Source organism: Anas acuta, chromosome 4 (assembly GCF_963932015.1).
Source record: "Anas acuta chromosome 4, bAnaAcu1.1, whole genome shotgun sequence".
Classification (NCBI taxonomy): Eukaryota; Metazoa; Chordata; class Aves; order Anseriformes; family Anatidae; genus Anas; species Anas acuta.
In genome coordinates, this window is record NC_088982.1 from 35,013,575 (window position 1) to 35,040,565 (window position 26,991).

The 26,991-nt window shown below is 36.9% G+C and overlaps 1 long non-coding RNA gene across 2 annotated transcripts in view; it reads right to left on the minus strand.

The window, feature by feature from the left end:
- Positions 1 to 26,603, minus strand: part of LOC137855236 (uncharacterized) — a 48,156-nt gene extending 21,553 nt beyond the window's left edge. Inside the window, exons 1-6 of one of the 2 annotated variants that reach the window (XR_011095622.1) lie at positions 26,530 to 26,603; positions 8,491 to 8,735; positions 6,404 to 6,574; positions 4,652 to 4,706; positions 4,204 to 4,284; positions 3,894 to 4,019 (exon numbers count right to left, since the gene is read on the minus strand). This is a non-coding gene — a long non-coding RNA (uncharacterized lncRNA). Of the gene's footprint in view, positions 1 to 3,893; positions 4,020 to 4,203; positions 4,285 to 4,651; positions 4,707 to 6,305; positions 6,575 to 8,490; positions 8,736 to 26,529 lie in introns of both variants that reach the window. The other variant, XR_011095621.1, reaches the window with a different exon arrangement.
- Between the last annotated feature and the right edge of the window lie 388 nt (positions 26,604 to 26,991).

Genomic DNA, 26,991 nt, shown 5'->3' on the forward strand with positions numbered 1-26,991 from the left:
CTAAGCTGTAGAAGATTACTGTTCCTGCCAGTTACTTGAAAATATGAGGTGTAACAATTATTTTAGGATTGTTGGAGAGTTTCAGTATCCTCAAGATGTAGAAAAAATGTCTTTGTTTTGTTATGTTCAGAGCCTTAGACATTCTCTAGCAGCTGAAATCCCCAGAAAATAGTATGCTTAACTAGACAAGCTAAAAGCTATAAAAGGTAAAACCTTATTTGAGTTGTAATGCTCAAACAATTTGCTAAATATGGTTCCTCGGAAGGAGAGAGAGAGAGAGAGAGAGAGATGAGAACATTGTCATCCATCTTGGCAAGAGGACATAGCATCTACCACAACTATGCCTATTTTGCTACTAAAAATAAAAAGTGGTAAGTACTACAATGATTATTGCAGCCTTGGAAATGCTGAGAATGTTGAATTTTTTAAAAGATTCATGCTACATACAATCATTCTCCAATATACTGAGAAAAATACCACATAAATACCAAGCATTACATTAACCTCTGACCTGGTAGAAATATTAACAACTGTATATACAGAGCAAAACTGCACTGCCTAACTAAGACAACAGATCCACAGACATGGGGAAAAAAAAAAAAAAAAAAAAAAAGGCAAATTTCAGTTATTTAATCAAATGAAGTGACTGAGGGAGAATAATCCAGCTATAGCAGAAGTGCAAATACTACAACACTAGGAGGGAAGAAGTTGCAACAAGGCTGCAACAGAGGCCAAGTGTCAGGAGGTCTGTGAATCAGTCAGTGCTGACCTACACAAGAAAGTCCTCAGAGCACAGTACTTCACCAGTGTGCCCCTTCCTGCTTCTGGACCTGAGCTGATCTACTAGCATGAAACCTCCACTCAAGCTGTGGTCTGTCAGCCTGCAAATATCAGTCTGCAGCTGGTATGGAGGCATACCACGCGCAAGGCAGGAGCAAAAAGAATAGGGTATCAGCTCTGCCAGAGCAGCTGGCATCACATCTTCTGCCTGCAATGCTGCCGGCCCAGTCTTATTCAACTGGGACAAGCCCAGCTGCACTATGCACTTGGAGGGCAGTGAGCAATTCCTCCAAGTCTGAAGCTGTGGGCAAGAGGCAGGATAAGGGGGGTTAGAGTTGGAGCAGGGAGGCAAGCTAAGGACCAGATGGAGAGTTCATACGTAACTGTGACTAGAAATAATTTCACACTGCGCTCCACCCTAGCTAATAAATCTTTCAGTGGTGATTTCAGGTCCAACTCTTTTAATATTGTCTGGGATATCTACTCCTTTATGCTTTAAATATCTGATTCAGTGAAAGATTTTTAAACTTTACATTAAAATGGTGAGGATTCAGGGCAGCTCAGCAATCATTCAGGTATGCTTAATTAGCTATAAACTTCCTTTTCAAAACAGACGTGTCTGCATTTCAACATAGATTGATTTGTTTGTTGTTTGTTTTTGAAGCAATTTTCAATGCTATTTGAATGTTTGCTTCAATGCTTGATTAAAAACAAATTAAGAAAAAAAAAAACACAACTACTTTTATTCTGAAATAGTATAATGAAAGTATGGTACCATGATACAGAAAAAAAACACCATAAATGTACTGTAATACCATAAAAAGCATTATGTCCTTTTTCTTCTGAAACTCCTCAGCTGGACTTAAGCTGTCATGACAGCCCCAGGATTTCCATGTGCTGCATCTCACCAGGAACTCCAGTAGAGTCAATGGTCTGTTGTTTATAAGTCATTCACTTGCCCTCTAACAAAGCTGCTCTGATAATGTGGGGATGCAACAACACTCTGGACAGCTCAGCAGATACCAAGGATGGGATTGCCAGATTAGAAATAGCACTGTAAAATGAGGGTGGCTGTAGTTCTATTTTTCTTTGTTAAAGAAATAACTCAAAAATCTCCAAACTGTCCTACTTAGATGTACCAGAAACACGTTCAACAACTGGAAAACCACTTTCACAGACAGTGGGAGCTGAGGTTAAGCAGAGTTTCTAAGCACGCCCAAATTTTTTTAACCAACTTATGTCTTCTCCCATAATTCTCAGAATTATTTATTTCCAAACCTTCTCCCCCATCTGTTCCCTTCTCCGTGATCTATATATTATCTTATGGTATTTATCCCTAACAGATTTTTGCTTCCTCTCCCTATTCCAGTTAGATTAATGATGCCAATATTCTGTGTGTTTCTGGTCTCTCTGTTTTCTTCGACACGCATCTTGCATTCATACAGGCACTTTTAAATACTTATCACTCTCTCTGACCCTTCTACAACAGCCCAAGTTTTTATTGCTATTGCACAAATGTTCTCAACGTTTCCCTTCTGTCCTCCTTTAGGCCCTGATTGCCAGCTTTACTACTGAATAATAGTTCCTCTAGTCCTGTCAAATTCTACCTTGTTTTAGCTGACTTCCTTCCGTTTACCTTTTCTGTCTTCTTTGGCTTTGTTTCTTGACCTTTATTCCTGTACATTAGCTAAAGGTTCTTTACTAATATCTACCTCCTGAGACAGTTTAATGTACTGATGTGTCTTCTCTTTTCTTGTGATACTGTGTTCACTGCAAACTATTCATTAAACATGTCTAAATAACTGCTTCATTAAATGTCCCTGCACACCATTTTGAAACACATTCAGGTTTTAAACTATCTCATGACCATGGTACCCAATTTTGCTTGTGACACTACAAGTGTTCCTGCAAAAATTGTTTCTGTTATCCTTTCTCAACATTAATTTATAAATACTGCTATATTTTGGTTTGGAGTAAGTCCAGTACTGTTATTTTTAATGATGGAACACACTTTCTTCCTTTGGGAGATAAAATAGTCAAATTATAACAAGCTGTTTTGCATTGCTGCTTCAGGCTGCCTCTGGTCCAAAAGAAATCATAGTAAAACAAATGCCTCATTTGACTAAATAATCAAGCACATCACTCTTTAGAGAGAGCAGTACAAAGCTGCAAGGTTTAAGAATATGAAATAAACTTGCAAAAATCGGTCAGTGTACATATGGCAATAAGCATACCTGAAGTTTCCAGTTCTGTTTAAAAGACATGACTTAGTACTACAGACAAACAAAATCTAGCATATGATGTATGAAGCACACTGCAGTGACCCATTTAGAGATACTTATAGGAAGGACAGTATTGCCACAGACAACACACAGCAGAGAAAAACTTTATAGCCTCTGGACTCTGACCATTTTAGGGACATTGAATTTCCAAACAAGCTTTTTTCTCTCCTCTCAAATCTTTATAGGAGTCAATAGCTGAGAGTGTAAAGAGAAAAGAACACAGGAAATAAAGATGATAAAATTTAAGACAGGTCTTTACATTGTTACATGGGACAAAGAGGATGAAATGAGAAAAGCAGTTGCTAGACAGTGCTATCAGTGCACTATAACTGAATGTGAGATACTTGATGAGTGCTCATATTCAGTTAAAAAAACAAACAAAAAAAAAAAAGTGGTGAAATACAGAGCTATTACACAAAGTTATCAAACCAAAGTCCATGGAATGAAAGACATATCCCAAATACCATCTGTACTTACTCTGATAATTCTACAGTCAAATCTCAAACCATAATTGTAATAATCTGCCTCAGAATAACAACAACAAAAATACAAGATATTTTTATTATCAAGTAACAGTAACTTGGTAATTTATGTTACCAAATACAACAAGAAACATCACTGCAATTGCCCTTTAGCTGCTTTGAGTACCTGCATCTCAAGGACATAGTGGAGTTCAATACCATACAAAGAGCCACTAAAGTGGAGGAACATATGAAAGAGTTGGCTTCTGGGAGACTAAAAAGACTGTCTCCTTATTTTGGAGAGAAAAGGGCTGAAAGGGAATGTTTGCAAGTTTGCAAAGGATGAATTGCATGTAAAACTGCTACTCACCAAATCCTGCAGTCCTTGTAGTAGGTGCCCATAGCATCCATAGAGATGAAATTGAATGCATGAAGAGTAACTGACACTCCTACACTTACAAGGTTGCAGTCAAAAAATTCCTCTTTATCAGGTGGCCTGAATCAGCAAAGCAAAAGAATTATAGTGATGAGCAGGACAGAGGACTAACACAGAACTGCTAAGCAAGGCAAAGGCAAACAGTTGTTATAGGCACAAAACAGTATCACAAGCCAGATGCTAGCATCTGAAGTCCCTGAAGGTCTAAGACCGTGCCTAGAGTATAGGACATGGCATCACTCACCGTTTCCCAGTTGCAGATGTATCCCAGCTTGGTTGCGTCCAGGATCAATTTCAAGGTGACAGTCAAGCACGCACCATCTGCCTGTCAACATGATTCCCAAAGGAACTAAAATTAGTAAACCTCATCTCAAGGCTTAACACAGACCATATTTGCCCCTCCACCTAAACAGAGCCTTTGAACTTTAACAGTTTGGTAAATACCATCCACCTGTGGTAGGCCAAGTAGCAGTGAGCAGCAAGGCAGCAAACACACATAAGCCAAGCAACAGTAAAGTTTCTGTTAGAGGGAAGAAATTGCTCCAAGCTGCAGTTTGAAGGAGGCACTGAGAAATCAAACTATATTACTAGGTACAGCCACATCACCTTTAAGTAGTTATGTTAGCAAAGAACCAGTTTAGTTTAATAAGTACCGAACCCCTTCATTGCTATTAACCAGCATGAGCTACTACCATGTACTCATTTATCCAGTGTGAGCCAATCCATCTTCTGTCTACAGGGTTCTGTCTGTAACAACAAAAAAAAGAAAAAATCAGCCAGTCTATCATCAATTGTTTTATCTCAGTTACACTTAAATTAATCTGGAGTAAATTGAGGGAAGAAAATTGAGACATTTCTGATTCCAAGCCATATAATTGGGATGAGGGTCTGACCACCCAACATGCACGTAGAGGAGCTTTTATGCCCTCTTAAGCATGAGCTGCATGCATGCAGGCTGCCAGCTTGCACCTGGTGTGTCTACAATTACTACCACTTCCTTTTTTCCCCTGTCAAATCTTCCTCCCTTCAATGAATGCACTTCATGGTGTTTTGATGGATGGCAAAGTGCAGGTTAAACTCCTGTCCCAGTTTTAGATAGACTGTTGTTAAGCATCAGAAAGGAGAGTGACCAAAAGACCACTGCATATCATTCTGCAGATCATTAGCTGGTAATGTAATCTGCCCTACTCTAGGTGTCACATCCAAGAAAAGACCGCAGAATTAGAAATGTAGTGCTCTGAATGGAGGAGTACTTGGTTTTCCTCTCCTTGCCCTTTATGCAAGCTTTGTGGTAAGCAGCCAAGCAGAAATCAGTGTTTTACACAAAATGTCTCAGAACCTGATAGCAACTCCAAACAGCTATTTAGCGTCACACACTCTGATGTGGTCATGTAATTTATATATTATGATAATCTGGTTTTCATTTAGCCTACTAATTCAATAGCTGTTCCATTTAAATAATTGGCTATCTGACTCCCCACCCATGTTGAAGAATATGCACACCATTAGATCACAAGGATACCATTAGCTTAGACAAAATGTCATGAGGAGAAAAAGAGAATTTTCACAGAAAAAGTCATTCACTTTCATGTGAGTTTATCTGTTAATATATACTTCAAGATAGCCAAGTTTTCAGACATTTAAAAGAAAAAAAAAATAATTCTAACACTTTGAAAGGATCACATTCAATTCTTAAATGTTTCATGAAGCAAAAGGTTTGTTTTTGTGGATTTTGTTTTGTTTATTTTTTATATATACATTTACAATGCTCTTCCCCAAAAGTCTTGCAGAAAAGCAGGCTAACAGTGACTACTGAAAAGCTAGCAAGAAACTTTAAGAAGATCAGCAAAGGTAACAATGAATACAGCAAGAATGACAAGGCCACATGACGTTTCCAGGGTCATTTCTACTGTTAAATATTCATTGTCCTGGCTCTGTAAGGCCAGAACAAGGCCTCTCTGTGTCTAGCTCAACAAAGCATCTTTAAAATACAAATATTACATTCAGTTACCTACTCATCTTTAAAGATGATTCTTCAACACATTTTTACATATTACTTTTCTAGAAGCAGTGCTGTGCAAACACCATTCAACATTTAGTCATTTTTAGCCATCGTGTGCCTGTCTCTTGTCAGACTCAGGAAAGGCTACCATGTGCCCAAGATTTCCCAGCTACAGGTTACCTCCCAATGCATGTGATACTACAGGATGCAAATAGCCAGAGTTTTCATCTTATACACTCATTTATACCTAGGGAATATAATCCTTTCCATTTTCACAGTATTTGATGCAGCAAGTGCAAACCAGTAGAGAATGCCACCCACAAATTGCTATTAAGCATGCTTACATTAATCACGAGGCTTGTGGAGTTTTTTAGTCTTCCATTTCTGTTTGGAGCAGGCAGCCATCTCACAAAATTACAGGTGACATAAAGAAGTCACTGACCCTTTCAACACGTGAACTAGAAGGTATCGACTGCAATGAGGAGGACACTTTCTCAAACCATTCTCCAGTTCTCTGGTTCTTCAGCTGCACTGTGTCAGTCTTAGCCACAGGGTGCAGTGCTGTGTCCCCTTTCCAAGGGAAGGATGCAAACAACACTCCTAATGAGACCAGCTGTGGAATTAGGAAGCACAATTTCACAGTATGATACCAAAATCATAAGAAAGCTAAGCATTTACAAAATAGGATTTTTCAAAGTTAACGGGTATTTGCCATTGTCTCAAAGGAATATAGGAATGACAGTCATATAAAATGCACAAGCAGAACTAGTTTATAAAAATAAGAGAAAAAAAAAGGCCTAAAGAAACAGTTGGGATTTTTAATAGAAAGTTATGATAAATGTAAATGAATTTCCTATTCCAGTTAAATAGTTAAGGCTATGTAAACTGTATGAAAATTCAGGAAGCTGATAATGACAAGTTAATTATTCAGATATTCAGAATGTATTGCAGTGCACAATTCAATATTATCTAAGTAGGCAATGATATGTATTATGTCTTGTACCTCTTCTTTATGCATTAAGATTTAAAAAATAAATAAAAAGGAAGAAGAATTGAAAGAAAACAGAAAACAGCCTGGATTTCCTAGGTGTTTATTTAGCATAGTGCTATTTTCACAGATCACTTCAAATTTTACAAATGGTCTTTTTCATTGCAGTTTTTCAGGCCAATTCTGTTAAAACAAGAACTGAAATGTTTCCATATACTCACAGATTTGAAAAAGTTTATTTTCTCATCAAAATTTTCTGTTTTCCCTTTGTTTCCTTTCCATCCCATAATTTAAGTGTATAGGTGGAGGTTCTACTCCCCCCAAATCTTTTTTTTTTTCCCTATTGTTTCGAATATCACATATATTTTCTATATAGTCAAGCTATTCATGTTTTAGATGGTTTTGTGGGGGTTTTCTTTAATTTTGACATTACTTTCTTCAGCTTCCTCATAAATTTCAACTTCCTCTCATGTCTTAGACACAGATCAAGATGTGCTTATAGCCAGTCTGACCCTTCTGATAACCCTGTAACTATGTCTTACATACAAGCCAAGTAGTACTTCTGCCTAAGCCAGAAAAGACTGAAAGCAGGATGGCACAGGGCGCTGAACATTTCTACTCATTTTAGCAGGGCTTTATCTAAACCTGGAACTGATTTGAGAAGAGCCCAAAACTCAGTGGTAATAGGCACACACAAACTGCACCAGTATAGAAACTTAATACCTTTCAATGCAGGAGTTAGCTCCCAATGCAGGAAACCTTTTGCTCCCAACGTACCTAGGCTGCCATACTTAGGGAGTACTTTACCATGCTTCTTTGTAAACATATGACAGTGGCATCTGATTGCAAAGCATACAGATTAAGCAATGAGAGGAACTGTGTGGACTCGTCCCTGCTAACCATGTCAGGTGTTGAAAATCAGACCCGATGCAAAGATCCTTCCTTGAGAAAATTTTTGATGCAAAAACTGCTGGAGTTTGGGGGCTCTTGGTCTGAGACTGAATTCAGGTTATGAAACTCAAGCACCAAACCAGCAGAAACACCGCAGGCTCTGGTGTCTCTCAGGCATAGCCACTTGGAGTTTAACATAGCCTAAATATTTAGTGGCTTGCTTTAGCTGATGTTCCCTGACTGTCCCGCAGCCTTTCAGTACAAACTTCAACTTGCAATGCCCTCATTTGTCTTTCATTGATTTCAAGCCCTTGAGTTCCACCAGATGTGGAATGGTGGAATTCTGACACTGACAAACCAACCCATTTATCTTAGGAAGAAGAACCAAAAGCAAATAAGAAAATGACCTTGCATACCATGTAAAGTCCCCTCTGATCTCTCCCTCTGGAAATAAAAAACACAAGACAGAAATTCTTCTTTCTTACTCTTACAATCTAAGCATATTATTTCTCAGTCACAATTTTAAAGGAGTTGAATTGGCTAATAGTGCTTAACACTGTCAACTCTTTGCTTTTTACTGCAACAGTTGGGATGAAAAAATAGTTCATTTTTATCACAAAGATCTGCCTACAGTTCTTTGTTTGGTTTACCTTGTGCAGCATAACAGCTTGTTGCTATGGTATTATGTCAAATAAGCAAAAAGTACTCCTCAGTCCTCGATTCCAAGCCCTCCACATCCTCTGCCTCAGCTTGGCCCCAAACTGTGATTGCCAATTTCTGTAGAGCACACAGCCAGCTGCTGCGAATATACTCATCTTGTTTACTCAGCTTCAGCCTCCCTGTTTCCGCAGCAAAAGTCAATGCCCAAGAGCTTTAATTGTTGATCTCTGTTCACCTGCAAGATAGCAAGACAAAGAGCATAAACACTACTTGTTCTACCACCACCATAGACTGGAAACTATGAACTATAACTACGTCATTAATAAGATTCATTACGTTTGGAAAGAATAACTAAAACAACCTATAATTTCTTTGACAGCTCCAACTGAAGGGCAAATTTCTTCTGCCTGCTCTACCCTGTGGAGTTTTCATTGTACATTTTTATCCAGAGGGCCAAAACATACTCTCAGTTAGTACCGTGATATAACTAAAGTTAATGGAGTTACTCTGGTCTAATTTAGGGCATAGTTTATTGCAGCAAATGTTATACTACAAGAAATCATTGAGAAGAGTTCCAACCATCAGCTTTATATATTTTTCAATTTCCAGAAGTCTGACTTAAAAGTCTTTAAATAAAATTCTGTTGTAGTCTGTAATGGTTATCATGTTCCTCCCCAAAAATCAACAACTAAATAATAAGCATGTTAATACAGATTAGCTGATTCACTGCCTCTGTCAGCTTCAATCACTATTCTGGTGTCTGTTTATCTGTTGTTTTTTGGTCAGTTGTTAGGTTGTTTTTTTTTAAATTTTATTTACAAAATTTTGTCTAATGAAGAAGCTGTGTCAGGTACATTTTACATGCATTGGAGTACGGATGTTGATTTCTGCCTGTGTGGGTATACACAGCAGAGAGAAATGTCTTGTCCTCGTCTCAAGTGTATTACTATGCTGTAGGTAAAGGTATCATTCTAGTACCCGTGGACATAGCAGATATAACTGAGTTTAACCCAACTAGCTCAAGTGCCATTAACAGTAACATCGTGACAAATTTGACATTTTGAAAGCCGTTATGTGGTAAAGTGTGTCAGAGGCTTGCTGCACCTACTTTTCTGCTACTGCCACCATGCTCGCAGCCAAACTATTTCATTACTTCTTTTTCTGCAATTAGATCTTTCAAAGGAGGTTAGATATGACCTAGAACGTGTAAAGTGAAAATCTTTGAATGTTAAAATGTCACATGAATTTACTCTACATTAACCTTACTGGAAATCTGTATCACTTTGTTCTTACAGAGGAAGTATTATCACTGTCACAGTTCTACAACTCTCTGCCATTGCTATCCTTCATCTCATCAGCAGCCCTTTGACATAAAATGCCATCAAAATTAAAAGCCTGTACTTCAAACATTGATAGGTAATACTGAGATTTGGTGCCTTAAATCTGTGTGTATTTTAATTTTTTAATTTATTTTTTATAGCTTTAAATTCACTCTTGTCTTAAAAGTAGCTGCTTGCATTCTGGTTATTCTGAAAGCTTCTGGAACTTATGGAGTACTTTTAGTCTTCCGATTATTTAACTAATGCACGGGAGAGTTTCTCTCTTTCATTTTTGCATCACATTTCTTTTTTGCTTCTCTGTGCATTTTAACACCTTTAGCGATAGAGTATTTCATTACTGGAACAGGTCTGCATTAGCTAGAAGCACATTTTTTTTTTTTTGATGTGCATCTCTGTGACTTATTCACTCTTATTCTCTTTTTGAGAATTCTGAGAAATTGAAATTTTCTTATGCTCCTGGTTTGCACAAGATGCCTCAGAAACTGCTGCTGTCAAAGAAAAAATACAAAAACAAACAAACAAGAAAACACCTCTATCTTCCCTACGTTTCTTATTATCATCACAGGGAGTCTGATGAACTGAAACCCTGTCCCCAGCTATTAAATATCTCTTTCTTTAGTTCACCATTTTATTCTGTAAGCACTGCTCAACCACACTTAAGTATTTACAACACAGGTCTGAATGGAAGGATTCTTCTTCCCTCTCTCCTCTCCCTATCCCCACTTTTTTTTTTTTTTTAAACTTTTTTTTTGTATCACATGGCATCTGATTTTAAAATTTAAGCAGTCTTTTGTCCCATGCTTGCCCTGTGCACAAAAGTGCTCCAAATGTAAGGCTCCAGCTCATTCACACCCTTCTGTTTTCCTGCCTGATGGCAGGAAAAAGGCAGGTCAGTATGCAGATGAGATGAACTGTTTCAAGCTCCATTTGGCCTTACTAGTGTGAAGAAAGCATGGCTCCCTGTGTCATTTCTCCCACAAGAAGCAGACAGGCAAAACATTTAAGGACCCTTTCACAAGGGATCTGTCTTCAGGTATGTTTTTGGCCAGCGAATTGGAAAACACATCATGTCTACTCACCCACATTTGTTTTTCTGTTGATATTTTGTACTGCTTCACATCACCATAGCTTTTGAAGATTTCTTATTTTAAGTAGAGCCAACAGTTGGAGACTGCCTGTCTGGTTCTACCACTGCTGAGCAATTTTTCAGTCCTCAAAGGTACTTTAGGTTAGTGTCTATGTATATACACATATATATGGAGAGAAAGAAATATATTTATATGTATGAAAATCTATAAAAGCAAAAAAACTGGGACGTGACTTTTTTCAAAGTTATGCCTTTACACTGTTTTCTGTCAGAGCTGATTTTTTCTACTTCAACGTTCTTTCCTCCTGTCCAGGTCTACTTTACTGTAGATTTATGTAACAGTCACCTTCAAGTATTTCCAAGTTGCTGGAGTTTGTTCAGCTTTGCACACATTAGAGATGGCTTCCCAGGGTTTCCTGTTGGCTTCCTTTGGTCTTAAGAAATTGATCTGTGCAATTCCAGTTTTGTTCTCACAAAAAGCCCAATTTATTCATTTATAGGAAAGGAATATGTTCTTCTTAGCTTTTCCTCGCAGACAGAAGTCCATTACCTTCTGTTTGCTGCAGATAGATACAGGGATCTGTTGCACCAGGGCAACCTACACCCTTCACTAACTGCTTACACACCAAAGCATGGCCCTGCACAAATAGTTAAGTGCTGGCCTATGTTGATAGCTGAATCACACAGGCAGTCAGAAGACTGTGCTGGCAAAAAAGGATGAAGAATTCAAATGTCTGGCCATGGAAGGGAATGAGCCAATAGCAGCTGCAAAAGCCAAAACCAATGGGTTGCTCAGGGATCCAGCAACACGGCTGGCATGAGCCAGACCTGCTCCACCATAAATGAATGGGTCCTCTGGGAACTGGAGTTAGCTACTGTCTGTGAATCACTCCAGGACCTGCCATGCCCCTCTGTAGACATTATGCATCTTCTGTGGCTTGGGATCACATGAAGATGTGACTCAGAAAAAAGGAGTTAGGCCAAACCAGCACTAGCATCCAAATACCACACACATCTTGCTGCATATGTATCTGTCTTTTACAGTAGAAGGAATGACTCAATTCAGACACGTTGTTGAGATTATTCTACGCAAAAGCGTTTTCTCTAAGGAAGATTTATTCCCATTCTACTTCCTAATATCAGGCACACAACAACCATGATAGCACTCTTCTGAATACCATGTGTAGCTGTTTCTGAGACAGTTTGGTTAACAGAAAAGCATCTTTTAAACTGATGGTTTATTTCAGTTTGTGTTGTTGTGTTTTTTTTTTGTTTGTTTGTTTTGAGGGATCATCTTCATCCCAGCCCAGTGCTACTGTGAATTTTACTGAAGATTTGGCATGTGATATAAAATATATTCATTAAAATCTTTGTGAAAAGTGTTTGTCATTAAAAAAGTGTTTATCATTAAAAACTATTGAAATATCAAATATTTATCACAGTTTAAACTTCTGTAATTGGTACTATGAGATGTGGGACACAACTGCACAAGAAACTAAAAATTTTAACGTACAGGAGAGCACCAGGTGCAGGCACTTATTCTGTATTTTTATACTTCATTACATAGAATTTTTTATGACACATGACACTAAGTCCATATTGCCCAGTGGTTTGATTTGTATTTTCTGGAGAATATATAAATTTATTTTTTTAAGTAACTTTCTATTGATCCAGGATTGTATCAGACTGTCATTGTAATGTCTAGCCATTTTCCAGGGAAATTATGTGTTGCAATTTTTTTCTAACCTCTAAACATTTTTGCACTTTTCCTAATCTTACATCCTGAAAAACATGTATCCTAAGGATGCTGAATGTTTGAAAAGACTATCATGGGAAAGCTAGGTTGAATAATTGGCTTCTTGCATTCAGTTCTTAGTGGGGCACATATGCTGGTCATTCTTATTTTGCCTGGCACAGTCCAGCTCCTGTGAACATTTGTTTCCTGTGGTTAAAAGTCTTTCCCTGTGTTGTTGACAGCTTCATTTTTCCAGAGAAGCAAAGCTGTAGCGTGAGGTCATCTCAGTTCACTGGCTATCCCACAATAAAATAAAATAAAATAAAATAAAATAAAATAAAATAAAATAAAATAAAATAAAATAAAATAAAATAAAATAAAATAAAGGAATAAGAATATCTGGCATACTACAGAATTTAGTTTGTTAGAACATACTTAGAGTCATCGTGTGTAACATGTTATAATATATATATAAATATATATTTACTCATAATTTCTCTCCTGAGAAATAATGCAATGAGTTATAACTATAGAATTAATACGTCAGATTGCGACTAAAATATCAAAGTAAATTAATTCTTTCTAATGTTATACAGCTATCAGTTAACTTTTTAAATAAAAAGGCATAAAATCTATATAAGAAAATACATTTCTCATCCTCAGTCTAAGGCACTATACGACACAAACCAACAATTCTTCGGGATTGTTTTTTACATTCTGTTTGTACAAGATCTGCCTTGAACAGTCACAGTATCATCAAAGTTTCCAGCTAAGACTCTTAGTCACCACTGTACACAGAAATTATCATTATTGTTACCACTGTTAATATTATTGCTATTGGCAATGTAGGAGAGTTTCTCACAAGTATGCTCCTTTGAATTCTCCCTGCCCCTGAGCCCTTCTACCTTGATTGAAACTCAGTCTGGAGCAAGACAAAGGCATAAGACCCAGGAAAACATTCTGAATTGAACAGGCTGAGAGAAGTTCCTAAACCTAGAATATCAATGAGAACTCTAACTGCAGCAGTCCAAGATTTCACCTTGTCAGTTTACCTAGCCATCAACAAGACCTGTTGTAACAAGGTGCCAACTTCAAACTCAACAATTTGACTGCATTTTTAAGCATCTAGATCTGTGGGCCCACATGTTAAAAGTTAAAGGAAGTCTGTTCTCACAGATTCTGTCTTTTCTTCCCCACTGTAAACCAATGCAGGCTGGAGATGGAGGTAATAGAGAGACATACACATCCCACAGCACTGCAAAGAGCTGTTCCTAGAGGCCCTGCTGAGTTCCTTGAGTTCAAGCCAAGAGGCCAAAATGAAGGTGGCTAGGATGAAACTGCACTATTCATAGAGTACCAGGCTGCACAGTGCCCTCTCAGTTATCATCTCAATCACAACAAACACTTACAAAATGAATAACTGCCTTGACTATTTAAACTGTTAACCTTTTTTTAACATTTCTGTTTATAATTAGATTTCACAGAAAGTCAAACTGGTGGGTTTCTCTGAGCTTGACATTTTTATCATGTGAAATATGTTGGATCAGGTAATCATAAGGCCTTAAGGTCAAGTAACATGACTGAATTGCTGTTAGCAATTAAATGTGCGATAAATAACAGTATCTGCTGTAGCTAGGAAAGATCATGTAGGTAGCTTCATGTTCTGTTTTATAAATCATATTAAAAAAGTGTATGAGTTGTTTTATATTAAACATGGTGGTTACATGTGCCAAAGATTTATTAGTCCAGTCTGTCTTATGGTGAGTGGCTGCAGTCCAGATTCATGTGGTAGAATAATAAAAAATTTTTAATGGCTGTAGAAGCTGATGGACCAAAATGGAGTGAGTTACTCGATTGGTTACCAGTGATGTCATAGCCATGGCTGCAGCTCCATATATGTTTATGAGAGGTTTATTCTCCTTAATTTCCACCTATATCATAATAACAATCAGACACTCTTAGCAGTCTGTTTCTAAGAGGTCACTGAACTTTCCTGGTGACTAGAGTATTTCAGCACCATCTGCTTCACCCTGAACCTGGGGCCTGCAACTGTGCCCCTGAATTTCCCTGTCTCTCAGGGCTGGTCATCATTTTCCTATGCTCTTTGCTGGAAAGGCTGTATTTAGGGTTAGGGCTTACACAGGCTATGGAAGAGCTTTCTGTTCCAAGTACTTAGCAGGAGATCCTGCAAACACTTAAACACGTATATAATTTCCCTTTTGCAAGTAGCCCCACTCACTTCAATGTCACTATTATGTGAACAAAGTTATATCCCTGCATAAAATTTTCAGGAGACTTACTACATATATTTTCAGATGCCAAGAATGCTGAGGACTCTTAAAGAAAATAAAAAGAAATAGAGAGATGCATGATTTGGACTACATTCAGAATTTTCCCTAATTGCTTTAATCAAATTCCCACTAGGCATTAAAATTAAATTGTCTACGTTAGCTGAATTCCACTGGTCATTACTGGCTGGCAGTGGTTGATGTATCAGATTTTCTTTTCCTTGTTTTTCTTACACATGGGTGTATTAAATATAGGCGTTACTGGGATGTCTGGTAGCCTCCCAGAGAAGTTCCCTTAACTTAAAGAAAGGATTTTTCTAAATACACTATTTGATGGTTTAAAGTGATTGCAAATTCAAACTTTGCTCTTCCTTTTATCCTTTTTTTATATTTCTTTTATATCCCTGTCACGCAACCTCTTCCATGTATTTTAAACTGAACCTTGTATTTCTATCGGTCTAACATGCAGGCTCCATACAGTACAAGTATATCCATTTGAATGATTTCTTACAAATTCAAAATTCCAGTCTGGTGTGCACTGAGTAAACTGTTACACTGAAGAACAGAGCATGTTTCTAGAGCTAAAACCCTAGTTGCTAATAACAATAACAATAATAATAATAATAACTCTTAATTATTGTCAAAATAAATAAATAAAATCATATGGGCAAAAATTTTTAACATTCATGTTTATCTTTGTCTTTCTTTTTCAAATTCCTTCCTTTTACATATGCATTACTGCCTTCCAATTAGCATTAGCTGTTACAAACAACACTTTAGTAATTTCTTTCAATAATCTACTTCTTAAAAACATCTGAATGGATTTTGGTGTGATTGTTTCTCTGGTAGAATCTTTTTGCAACCACAGTGACTGCAAAATAATTTGATTCCTGTGTCCAAATAGTGAAGTGTCAATACTGTGTCTCAGCATTCCCTGAGGAGCAGGCACTTTGTCTAAATTGAATTATAATACTCTGATGCAGGAAGTAATAGTCTAGTAGCAGTTTACTCTTAATGCCATAGTTTTGTTTATTAGTTTTGTCTGTCTGATAAATATAGAGAGGTTTTAATTTAACATTAACAGTTCTTTGCATAGATAGAGAGCCATTACTGGTGTAGCTAAGTAATATTCAGTCTCATGGGAGACCTTGTCGAAAGAGGAAACAACATCAATTTAATTATTTTACTTTCTGAACACACTGCAGTTAAGTGTCTTGGGTATTGACTTCATGTTTTTCTTCAATATATGTAGCATGTATTATGGTACCAATTTTAATGAACCCTTACTTTTTTTTTTTCTTTTCTTAACTGAGAACTGAAGGATTCTTTATTAAACAGACATGTAAGGAACTGCATTAGCTTTCTTCTATACAGTTATGATTTTTCTACTAGCTCTGCAATTTCACTGAAAATTTGGGGCCATACTGTAGCAAAACTCCAAGGATTTCACATACAGGAGGTGTTTAATGCTCAGAATGTCTTTAGTCATACATTAGCAATCATAAAGGATTTGTTTTTTGAAACTGTTCTAAGTAAAACATTTTCAGGAGTTACCAAAAAAAAAAAAAAAGCTAGAAAAAATATGCACTCCTAAAAAATATTTGAGAGGCCTAATTATAATGTATGAGCTCCTGTAAGAACATTAGTAATAGTAGTAGAAAATTACTCTTGGATTATTGCTTCCTGCACAAGAGAATGTTATTCAAAATATAATGGAGACAAATCCATTGCTCAGAGAGTGCTTAAATTTTTGTGACTGCAGAAGGTTAGGAGTTGGACATTGACCCCACAGCCATTTGAAAGCCTCAGTGAGGCCATATGGTGGCTGCACAGAATGTGTTTTCTGACAGTACTACAGAGCTGGTATGTCAAGTATCTTGAAGATTAATCTTTATTTATGTTCACAGGGATTTCACATTGCATTGATAAGACGACAAGTGACAGCCTATGATGATACGGTAATCTCTGTGATATAAGCACTTACAGTTTGGAAACATTTGTGTTTTAAGTGGTAGCTCTATCTATAGTTATGGCTGCCAAAGAACTCTTTATCTTCTCTGTTTTTGGTTGCTCGTGAGTTTTTCAAAATGGAAATTTTAGCCTGATATTTTCCATGCATCTCATGCATCTTGTTTTGCTTAGGCTCAAATGTTCTGGATAGCTGAGTAAAATTCTGAGAAATATCTTGTCCAGAGTTATCCTTCCTCTCTGCCCCAACTACTTTTTGAAGAAATGTTGTATTACTATGCAATGAAGAAGAAATTAAGATGAGTAATGCACTCACAAGTGCCTGCAGGGAAATCCACACAAATTCAAATACATCAGTTCAGGCTTAGAACACATATCCAGTAGAGCTTCTTAGGGGCTAGCCACTATGTCGCTTTCACAGACAATTTGCTAAGAGCAAGCTGCAGCTCCCAGTAGTCACAAGTATGCCAAAATAAACTGGAATGTGCCTGGGCTACACTGGGCATCCTGTATGATTTGCATGAAAAAAAAAAAAAATAAATCTATTTTCTACAATGAAATACAGCAGAAGATGTTACTACTCACACTCAGAAAAGAGCATCAAACTGGGAGCAGGAGCTGACCTTGACCTGTAATCCATTCCTTTCCATGAATTACACCTTCAGTATTATGGAATAAACTCTCAAAAGGGATCTGGCAAGGATTTAGTAGTAGTCATTGTCATTGTTGTCTGTAGTTACATAAAATTATGTTCCAGAAAATTCTGGCTGTCAAGTCAGAAACAGCAGGAAAAAGGGTGTGGGAGGAGACTCTCAAGCACAAAGATTATAAAGTTTCACCAAAGGCAGACTTTCAATGGCAATTTCAGTTGGTCAAAAACTCAATTTCTCTCACACATCCATTATAAAGGAAACAATTTGAATTAAATCTGCCATTCTCTATGCTACGAATAGCAGCCATCCAATTTTATTAATGAAACAGCTGAAAGGCTGCACAGGAGAAACTAGTAGAACTGTAACCTTAACCCATGGTCCTAATGTAGCCAGTGAATGCCATGCTTCTTGTTAGGATATATTAGCCTAATTAGTTTAATGTGCCATCTGTATAGGTCACTATGCTCCTCTCTAGACCCAGAATGGAAATCAGAATTTCTAGCTCCCATCAGTGATGTACTGTATAAAGGGTCCACATTTTTGGACCATAACCTCACCTCTCCCCCACAATATTTTATTATAAAATTTTCATATTTACTATGGAAACAAAAACACAGAAATCTATAGAACAGAAGGGAATTTCTGGCTAATTTTCAGGGGCAATGAGAGTTGTTATTTTATTAAGCAAACATTGTTATCCATTATTATTTGCTGATTTCTAAAAGCTAGGAAAATCAGTCCTAAAAATATTCATCAAAAGAATGTTACACTTCCAAAACCTACATCTGAAAGTTCAAAGATCAACCTTTCCTTGCACTGGTAAAGGTTCTGCAAAGAGCTGGATCCATCTGAGAAAATTTTGGATGTTGAAAAACTAGGCATAATTTCATCTATGCTTGTCATTTGATTCAGTGACTGGACCAAGAAAGATGCAGGTAAGGTAGATGAACTTAACTCCAGTTCCTTACTGACTAATGTAGGCTATACTACTTTAAAACTAAAAAGTGAAGTAAATGAAATGATTTCTACTTCAACAGTTCTGTAGTAACACCCAATTACTATGAGGGAAGGGAAGAATAGCAAAGGGAGCTGAAATGAAGAAAAACGTACAGCAGGTTTCTTTTAAAAAAGTGAGTTTTGTGGAATGAGAGGGAATTGTGTCTGTTATACATAAACCTTCTCACCCTTGGGCCAGGTTTGCTTTGATCAACGTTTTTGCCTGACAGCAGCTCTGCTAGGGACACTAACACTAGCATTGTCCCCCTCTGAAGCGCCACAGTAGAGGCACTCCATGCCGGGACTCTGCTTTGCAGGATTCCAGGCTACCTCTAAAGCCGCATGGGTGCATTCACTGTGCCTGTCTGACAGGCTACTGTCAGATACATGACAGATCCCACCAGACCTTGCTGCTCCCTCAGTCAGTTCCTTTTACCACTACCTACATACCCCATGATACGATGCCCTGAATTGGCTGTTTTCCTGATTTGATATGGTTCCTGCTGTGTTTTGCCATGTGAACAATCTCCTATTAAAAACCTATTGTCTTTCAGGAAGACAGTAACCGATTTCAATCCCACTGTTGTGACTGGCTGCTGCAGATGTTATAGGAGGAACAAGAATTCAGGAATGCCACCTTCTGCAAAGAGAGACAATGAGCTCCACTTTTCGGATCTCCTAGAGAAATTGATTGTCATTTGTCACAAGGAATTAGCCCCAGAAAAATGGAAAACTGTCCTAACACTTAGTTGTTTCTTAATGTCATCAGAAATATTCACCACATCACATTGGTCTGGATATATACCACAAAGACTCACGTATTTTACAAAATCAACTCAAGTTACATTGAAGCTGTTCTAAACCCTTTTAAACTGTTCAGACACTTCTAGTATTACTTTGAAAAGATCTCCACATAAAGGAAGGGTGAATGGCTGACTGACAGATATGATCGTCCTATGTGTATCAGTCAATCTGGTGTCTGTGTGTGTTATGCAATGTGTCAAACCCTGGAGACATCTTCTTTAAAAATATTATCACAAAGGACAAGGAAACACCAGCTTCATTGTTGTTAAGTAAAATAGGTACTTAGAGTCTCTCAGGGAAAAAAAAAAAAAGTCCCAGATGGTTTTAAAATGTCATCACATTGCTCAGTTTAAACGCTACAAAGGAGATAATGTTAGTCTAGTAATCCTTGTCCCACTATAACCAATTACCCTTCATTTGAAATTACATACAGGCTTTGCTTACGGTGAAATACTTACAATGGTAGCGAGTAAACCTAATGATCCATTCATCACACATATGACCAACAGAGTGACATGCTCCAATACTGTAATCAGTTTCTCCCTAATTAATTGAAGTCCTTTGAAGTCCTGATAATGAAGAGCAATGATTGTCTCCATGTTACTGAAAAAGGTTACCAGGATAAGGCTTGGCTCCCAGAATACCTTCTTGTTTCATAAAAGAGGCCCTTCCCTTGCAGCTGGTTTCTCATCTTACTGATTACCTGCTATATGAGAAATTTCAGTCTGGCTTCAGGCCTGGACCTAGCCCAGAGGCTTCTGTCAACAGGGTTTATTATAATTTACTTATTGTAATTCAGAATCCCATTAAAACAGGTCTTTATCTGGCTTGCTGCATTGGAAGCATTTAGTACTGTTGGTCAGTGACTGCTGGGCCACCTTCAACACCTTATGAAACTTTCAGCTTAGAAGTTAACACGATGCAGGCCCCCATTCCCAAAGACGCAAGTATATGCTTAAGTCTTAATGTAATCAATGGGACTTAATACCTGCTAAAAGTTAAGCACGTGCTTATGTATTTCTGTGTATGAAGTACAATTCCTCCACGCCTACAGAAATGGAAGTGCTCAAGCATTTGGGGGTCTTGAAGTTTTAATTTGGAAAGCCAAGTCTTTTTTTGTGACTTAAAAAATAAAAAAATAAAAAATAAAATCATGTCCTGTTTGAGTAAAACAAAACAAAACAAAACATTTTTCATGAAAGAATTTTTAGTGCAATGTGTCAGCCCATTAATTCTTTCAAGTCTTAATACAAATCAAGTCTTAATAAAAAATGTTAAATAGAACTGGGAAAAGTGCAACTCAAGCCAAATTATTTTCCTAGTCTTGATTTTAGGGATCCAATCACTTTCAGGCATTTCCTAAAGATCCTCTTCATTGATCTTATACTGACACAAGGTCCCTAAATTCATCCAGAATCCATTTGTATGTTTCATTAGTCCATAATTTGGGATTTATTCTATAACTTTTCCTAATCAATAGAGTTTAGAGATGAAATCAGGCTCTTGACCAGTGGAAAAATAATTCTGTTACTCTTCTGCTGCCTGTTCTGTCTCAGCACACATAGTTTAAATATAAACAAAGGAAAACACATGTAACAATCTTTTCAGAAAAGAAATGGTTTGTAAATTATGAGTAACAATTTCGGATATAAATGCTAGAAAGAAACTGATAAAACCTAGAAGTTTACCCAATGTACTGTTAGTTCTAGTGACAGTGTATATATATATTCATATAAATGTCCAATTACTCATATAAAAAGGAAAATTAAGGGATGTAATTAATGTTATTTAAAACCTGTCTTCCAGATGTCTTCTCTGTTTGTAGAAGAAAATCAACACATCTTTTGCCATTTCAGATTTCATCTATAGAACAAGAGAGCTGTCTTTCCTTTATATAACATATACTAATAGGAAAAAAAATCCCCGAGGAGAAGTGGGGAAAAAGAACACTGGAATATTTCATTGCAGTAAAATAAATAGATAAATAAGAGAAAGAGAAAGAGAGAGACAGATTAGAAGTAGGGCTTTATAAAACACAAGAGCCAAAACCCACTTTCCTGTCTCCTAAAGGAAATATCAGTACATTGGCTAGTCTACATTTCATTATCACTTCATGGTATAGTTGTTGTTGTTTTCCCCCATAACCCCCCATGCTCCTTTCATTTAAATTCTCTGGGACCAAAATCTGTTAATGTATTTATTGTATGCTTCAGGGTTATATTCAAACAGTAACAACTTGTATGAGTGCATTAAATTATCCTGAAGAATGCAAGCACAATTTAAGATGCTTCTGGCCTAAATTATTAATGAGGTTACACACCATTAATGGTGGAATTCATTTGCACAATTTACCCAAAAATAGCATAGAATATATGTAAAAATGGATGTCCCATGGTTTTCTTTTTCAGTGAAACGTCTGTAATGCTCACTGTAGTAAGCTCACTATTTCTACAGCTTTAACAAAGCAGGCATCTGAAAGAGGAGTTAAATCAGCTGAAACCAATGAAGTGATAGGCACATCCCTTGCTGTATGACTACTTTCAGATGTATAACACAGGCATGCCTGTGTTTATACAGCATAGGCAAAACTCTGTGTCACTGCATGAGCTGAGTTGCATTCAAACAGAAGAATTCCTTTAGCTTTCTGAATATTTCTTCCAACCCCCTTACCTCTGATGCTTGTTAGCTTAGTATTATTAATTATGCAATGTTATAGTTAGAAGACCTAACTCAAAATACTTCTCAATCATCATCTATCCCAACCACAGTAATACATCTACAAGAACATTCACCATTTTCAGAGAGAAGACAGGCAGACATTAGAAGGCAAAATTGTAAAATTTTGCCAGCACTATATAAACAAAACAAATGATATTAATAAATAATGGACAGCACCAATAACTGTAACTTTTGCAGCATATACAGAGAATGGATAGATCTGATTAAATGGTGATTTCTGAAATATGAAATTATTAACAAACTAAGCAATAATTCATAATAAAGTACAAATAAGCAAAGGTGTCCAGTGCAATTGCTCATCTACATTACTTACATGAGCACATCCTTTCAGATTACCTTGTACCAGAGCTAAGATTATGCTGCAGGAACAGGAATTTTTGAGAGAAAGTTGCCTGTGCTCCCATACCAGAGTGATGTCTACAGTCTGCCATTATTGAAACGTATTAGGACAGTCAATTAATATTCCTTTAAAGACATTCTTCCACATCTAACATGCACAATACTCTGGGCTGTTGAAATGATAACTCACATGTTTCAAGAGGAGGAGGAACACAAAGAAGTTTGTCACCTATCATCACTTTCAGCTGCACTGCATGCAAAGATCAGGCATGATGGTAGGGCTTGAGGATGCTGGGGCTCCCAAATCAGAGCCAGTCTTCAGAATTATCATAAACAGAAGTGACTACAAGAGGTGGCCTAGACGAAAAAATAAATAAATAAATAAAAGGAATAGTACCAAAATTACAGATCTGTATAACACTACTTTGAAAATTCTTCAGATACTCACAATATGAAACTGATGAAGAGTGGAATGTAACTTGATGCTTAAATTGCTCTTATGACCAAATATTAGAGCAAATACAAACAAACAGAAGACATGCCTGTATGACTGTCTTTTGTCAGGCATTCACAGACGACCACCCCTCCATATTATGCTGTCCTTTCACTTAAATACCTGTCAAAAACTAGTAAAAAACAATCACATGAGTTTTAGGTTTTCACACTAATGGATGAAAAATTTATTGTTTGTAGTTAATGTACTCATTGTAAATACAAATACTGATTTGTATTTAATACTGTATTTGTATTTACTGATTTGTAAAACTCAACTGTAAACCTTGTCACTCTTGAATTTACCTTTCATTAAATAAATTGCCAGTCAGTTCTTTGCTTTCCTTTTTCTGTAACAGTCCAGACCTTACCAAAGAACATTCCTCTGTTAAAGCTTTAAAGAGATTTGCCCACATAAAGACTGAGTAGGGGTCTAGGGGATTTGGACTAATAGCTGTAACATGATAATGTTAGAAAGTTGTCAGGCTGTCAAAAGGTGAAGTATTCCAAAAACTGAAGTGTTAGGATTTAGGTATTTGTTTCCACTGATATTAAGAAGAGTTTCATGGCCTTGTATTCTCTATAAGTGTTCACCTCATTGTTCCACAGAAACTGGAGATGACTCAGGGATAGTTTTCAAACCCCAACTCATCAAACCAGTAATTTCACTGACTGCAACAAAGGCATTCATGCATGAAAGTGCTCATCACCAGGAATGTCTGGCTCAATGTGATTCTGAAAACAGTTTGGTTAGGGAAATACAAAAGCATTACTGTTCTCATTTTACAGTGCAGGAGAAGAGTGAAGCAGAGAAGGTTACTTTTCCCAAGACAAAAGCGAATACAAAGTAAAAGTGCTGTTCTATGTTAACAGTTTTAGACTACCCTGTTCACTAATTCATCTGGCATCCTTTGCTTGTAAGATCTGGAAAATAAATAAATGCAAATGAGAAAACAAACCAGAGCTCTTGGGCTAAATTTTGCAAATTTGGCCCCAAGTGGGTTTATTAACTCAGGAAAATATCATGGAAAAAAAAAATCTATTCTTGTGATAAAAATTTCTGAAGAATACAAATTTGCAGAGTATTAAGATGCTCTGGTGATATGCAATAATAGACAAAATGTGGAGAGTCCATTGTCATACCAATGTGAGGAATGTAATCAGATTGGTATCTTGTGACCCCTTGGATGCCATCTCAGAGCTCAACAGAAGACAGATGCTTTAAATTTTCAAAACACTTAACAACTCATAATATATGCTATGCCAAGGCATATTTTTTACTAAAGGCAGGAAGCTTTTGTCACTTACTTCAGTAGTAAGTTTGCCTCCCAGCTGAAAGTGCAACTGAATTAAAGGGTAGATGTGGCCTCACCCTAAAGAAGTAAACTAAAGAAAGTTTTAATTATTTCAGTGGGACTAGGACCAGGACTTTCAATCACCAGACTGTGAGGATAGCCAGAAAACATCTTCCCAAGCTGCAATGTATGCATTATATTATTTTTAGCTGTACACATTCTTCCTTATATTCACTGCTGCAAATACATATGCAAAGTACAGACACTGTTCCAGGCACAGTAAGTATATGATACATATAGCAGCACAACTGCTTCTTCAGCAGCAGCATCCTTTATGTTTTCAAAGCACTATGACAAGGCTGTTACACATATGCCCAAGTCATGCTTTGCACACATATATGGCTTCTTGGCTTTCATCGCTCATACAGTTTGCACTGACAGTCAGTCTGACTATAACAGTAAAGACAAACATAAGCAGTAAAGATTAATGGAAGTGACATTATTTAAAACTATTAAAGGCACAAGAGCCACCAAAATTTAAACTAGATCCAAAATTATATCTTTCCCTCAGTGTGCAATTTGTGTAATAATAGTATGACAATGGTAAAAACAATAAGAAGCACCAAATATCCATAGGGGAAAAATGTGGGTAGGAGTAGGTTTTAATTTTTAAGTTTTCTTGTATCTTCACTGTAAGACATTGTTTTCAATCATTTAAAAATTTGCAAAGCTACAACACTACAACTGAGATATTGCCATGCTGCCCATTTGCCTCAAACCCTATGTTGTATCATAAGTATTTTCGTCACAGTGAATAATTAATATCAATTTCCTTTTTCAAAACGATGACAACTTTGCCATTCTTATCATTATTGTAGATCTCACTGATCTATGACTATTTATCTAGACAGAGCATTTTAAAACGATGCTAGCCTGCATTTGTAGATGAAAAATCTAAGGTGCACTGACATTTTTCAATACACACATGAACACTGGACTTGGTAATTCAGTAACAGGACTTCTGGAGCCAGAATTTCCTCATACAACAGAATATATGCTTCTTCCTGGTACATTAACATTTCTACTTATTATCCCACTAAACCATGTATTCACCTTTTCTCACTCTTCCAGGAATCTCTGGTTTAACTTACAAATATTTGCATCTTTTATCCTACCCCAGATTCCCTATCCTACCAACAAAATATTAAAACCGTTGCACTGTTTTTTTTGTTTGTTTGTTTTTTGATATACCTATTGTCCCCTTCTCTGTACTATATACACTACATCATGCTGTACTACATCATGCCTGTAAGTCCCATCCAGTCAGGGACTGTGTTTTGAGTCTATAGTCAGGCACTACATAGCATGCACTGTGTTAAAGCTATTGGCAGGTGTCCTAAGCACAGGGCACAGTTCAATGAGCAAGGACCACTAGAAAAATTCACAAACATTTCTTGCGTCTCCTGCAATCTAAGCAAAATCTAAGCAAAGTGACATCTAAACTGCAACAAAAATCCTAGGTTTTATTTTTGACTACAGGCCAGATCTTCAGCAGCAGCTGCTAATTGCTCCTGTTCAGTGGAGTCCTGCAATTGGCACTAATTCTATGAAATCTCAGGAAGAAGTGTTAAAGACAAGCTTGGCTGTATCACAATGTTCCCATTAAACTACCTGTAAAAGATTTTGGTAGCAAATACCAAGGGTCAAATCTTTTCAGTTCCAGTTCAACCCAGGGAAAAATAAACTTGTTTTCAATTAAATAAAATGAATGTGTAGCAGTCAGAGATTTTCAAATTCATTTCCAACAGAAACATCACTAAATACTCTAATGTGTATATCTGCATCTTGGAAAAAGTATTGAAGGTTTGAAAATATCTGGCTAGGCTGGACTCAATATTCAATCAAATGCCTAATTTCTCATTTGCAATAGACCCCAACAGCAGCGAGTTCCACAGCGATTGGCTCAGTTTATATATTAATACAGTGAAGACTGCAGGTTTTGAGATGTTCCATCCTGTATTTCTTGCAAACCCATGATGAAAACCATTTGCAAGTATATTTTTTTCAGGCAAGAATACAGAGATTGTTCACTTTATGAATGAGTCAGCTGTAGGTTTAGTTTAACCTAATTTGCGCCTGCTTGACCATTAAAAAGCCTGCTGTAACTGTGTCATTAGGACTACACAGTAATCTTTTAAAAGAAACAACTATCTACACGTCTGTCCCATCCTGTGATATGGAATGAGGGTAGTGTGGATCAGCATATACTACAAATTGCTCCATAATGACTCACGGATTAGCTGGGTCTGCTTCAAACAGAACATTCCTGAGGGGTAAGGTAAAGCTGTCTTTAACAGAGACTTATCTGGAAAAGAAAAGAAAAAGGAGCATTCAGCTGCTTGCATGGATTGCACTGGGGTATTTTAAGTTCCTCTTCATCATCCTGTAATATTAAATAATTGTTTCAACTTAGTTCTGTAAGCCACTTGAATAGAGAATGTGGTCAAAATACATCCTTAAAGAGTATTAGCTGATGGTTGGTAAAATATTGATAACAAAAGAACCATTTCTCTATTTTCCAAGACACCTCAAGAAATGTTTGATTAGACTATCACAGGAGTAAGGGCAAGAAACCTTTACTATGCTGACTCCTAAAGGTCATTGTCATGAATAATGAAAACTTAAAACAAAAGGGTACTTTAATGAATAACGTTCTCAGGTACCATTTCAGAGTTAGTAATGTTGTCTTTGACTT